Raw genomic sequence first — 3,135 nt, forward strand, 5'->3', positions numbered from 1 at the left:
ATGAGGAATTTGAGATGGGAAGAGATAGCAGTTTTACTTTTTCAAATCTTACAAAAGCCTATGCCTGAGCAAAGGAGACTCCCAGAAGATTTCTTCAGCTTCACAGAAAATCCAGCTCTGCACAGGGAGGTTAGCCCAATATAGAAATCTGAGGATAAAGGAAAGGGTCTACCCTTTCACATTTATGGAGAGAGCTCTTTTATGCAGAAGTAACTGGCAACTTACAAAAAGTTATACATACATAATAAAATATTATAAGTATTATCATTAAGTCCATTGTGCCCAAACATGAGGCAATATCAGAGGCAGAAATTACAAAATCTGGTTGCTGGGGAATGGAGAAGGAATTTGAGTTGGCCTCTTCCTAAACAAAGAAGAACCTGGTTCTCTCCTGCCCCTTTTTGCAGCCCTGCTCAAGGTGACTTGAAGAAGCAAGTTAGAGCTTAGACAAATTAGTTGACCTCTCTAAGTCTCAGTTTCTCATGTATAAAATGACAATGATAATAGTTTCTCATAGAACTGTAGAAAGGATTAAATGGACGGTATAGGTATACTACTTGGCTTCTCATAGATGATTAAGATACTGTAGCTGTTTTTCTTATTGTCCACATTTCAAGTGATAACTATAAGGGTAGAATCAGGAGGGGAATGTTAGATAGCCACGAGTCCAGAGATGCCAGATGAAGGAAGCAGAGCATGGATGGTCAAACTCTATAAATGCTAAAAGGGATGCTTTCAGTTCCAGCTTTTCCACTTTGCCTCTGGGCCCAGTAGCAACACAGTGAAAGTGACCATGGCAACATCACAGCCACAGCTCTATGAACAGAATTTGTCAATAAACATGAGGCTTTTAGCAGGCAACAGTAATTCATATCTGGCCCAGATCTTCCTCCTGATGTAGGCTTTAACTCTGAAATTGCCTGAGATTTAGGAAATGTTTTAGACTCAGAGAGTTTGATATTTGAATAAGATCAGCAAATTGCCCCTGATAATGGCTGCAAAGAACTGACACAGCACCCAGCAGGTAATAAGGGCTCTGTAAAGTTTTTTTGAATTCAGCTGAAGTGGTCCATCCTCAGGGGTCCTGGACACTGCTGTTTGGGCACAGCACAAGCTCTGAGCTGCCTGAGATGTCAGGCAAAGGAGGCAGCAGAGAGCTGCCATTAATCATTGGCTCTGAAGTCAGACTACCTTAGGCTCCAAATTCCAGCTGTAGCACTTAACATCTTTACAACTTTGGGCACACTACTTAAATTTGCCCAAGTTTCCTTATTCTACGGTGTGGATAATAAAGTGCTTCATAGGATTGTAGTGAGCATTAAATAAGAATTAAATGAGATGATATTTCTAAAGAGCTTTAGAAAAGTGCCTGGCAAGTACTAATTGCAAGTGCTCAATAACAGCTAGCTCTAATGTTAAATGGGAAATTTGGTGAAGGTGTCCAGCAGGCATTTGGTTTTGTGGATCTGGCAACCAAAAAAGAGAGAGTAATTTAAGATAGATTTTAGAAAAAGGCAGCAAAGCAAGTAGAAACCAAGGCGGTGGGTGTGGTGACAACAGCAACAGCATCTGTTCATCTAAATGTGGCTCCTGAAAGAGGACAACCTGCAGCTACAGAGGTCAATATTCAAAAACCAAGAGGCAGACCCAAAATGATAAAACAGACTTGTCCTTCACAGAGTGACATGGTAACCAGAGAACACAAAAGTTACAAAGGGGCCAAGGGGAAAACATCTGTAAAGCAGTTTTAAAAAGGATGAAGAGGGCCAGAAGGAATAAGATAAGCCAAAAAAGAGCCAGACAAAAGAGAGGGAAAGAAGTTGAAGCAAAAAGGAAAAATTTAACTGAAACAGAGGTTACATCAACCTCTGATTTGGAAGAAGGAGGTGATCAAGAAGGTGAAAAGAAGAGAAAAGGTAGAAGAAACTTTCAGCCTGCTCATAGAAGGAATACACTGAAAGGCAAACATGAGCAAACACAAGCAAGAGGAACAAATGGAAACTGGGCAGTGGAATAAAAATGAAGGAACAAAGCCAGAAGTTAAGAACCTAGAAGTTAAGATCCTGGAGAAGAAGTAAGAAATATCAATGGATTTTTTACTTCAAAGGATACATGCTGAAATAAAAATTCACTCAAAAATGATAACCTTGATGTGAAAAGATGTACTGAGGCCTTGGAGGAACTTGCTTCACCTCAGGTCACAGTGCAGCAAGCTCAGAAACACACGGATGATTACAACACTGCAAAAAATACGGAGATTCAAAGTGAGTTTACATTATCATGGAAAAGTCTACAATGTTGTATAACAAGTTTAAAAACATGTTTTTGGTTGGTGTGGGAGATTCTATAATCATACAAATGCTGAATAAATATCTTGCTGAAATATCAGCATGAGGAAGCAAATACAACCAAAGATCAAGGGAAGAAAGGGCCAAACAAAAAGCCAGAAAAGGAACAACAGGTTCAAAGTCTAAGTGGAAGATCTGATGCTCAAGACAGTAAACAATCACAACATCAGAAATCAAAGACAAAGTCAGCAGTAAGAAAAAGTCATTCAGTGAAGAGAGAGACTGAACTATCTGAAGGATTCTAGGTTGACATACCTGGGATATAAAGAACATTTGAGAAGTATGTAATGGTTTTCATTTGAAATATTTAGACTGCTGAAAGGTTTTAATTTTTATAAGCATAGGTTTTGATATTTAAAACTGCTTTGAGGGAGAAAAATCTCTTTATCTTTGTTTAAAAGCAATTTAATAAGTTTGCTTAATTGTAAAAAAATATATTTACATTTCCTAGTGGTATTAGTTTCTTGTGACTGCTGTTTAGCTTAGGGTTTATAACAACAAAAATGTATTTTCCCACAGTTCTGGAGGCCAGAAATCCAAAAGCACTACCAATGGCTGAAAGTCACAGAGTCAGCAGGCCATGCTCTCTCCAGAAACTTTAGGGGTGAATCTATTCCTTGCCTCTTCCAGCTTTTGATGGCTATTGGCATTTCTTGTGTTGTGACAATGTCATTCCAATCTGTGCCTCACATATCTTCTCCTCTGTGATGATCTGTACCAAATCTCCCTCTTATAAAGGTCCTGGTGATGGCATTTAGGGCCCACATAGATAATCTAGAATAATCCA

The 3,135-nt window shown here is 38.9% G+C and overlaps 1 pseudogene; it reads left to right on the plus strand.

The window, feature by feature from the left end:
• Positions 1 to 2,593, plus strand: LOC118620713 (annotated as a pseudogene).
• Positions 2,594 to 3,135: the final 542 nt, after the last annotated feature.

This window comes from Molossus molossus, unplaced genomic scaffold, assembly GCF_014108415.1.
Source record: "Molossus molossus isolate mMolMol1 unplaced genomic scaffold, mMolMol1.p scaffold_m16_p_8, whole genome shotgun sequence".
NCBI classification, from domain to species: Eukaryota; Metazoa; Chordata; class Mammalia; order Chiroptera; family Molossidae; genus Molossus; species Molossus molossus.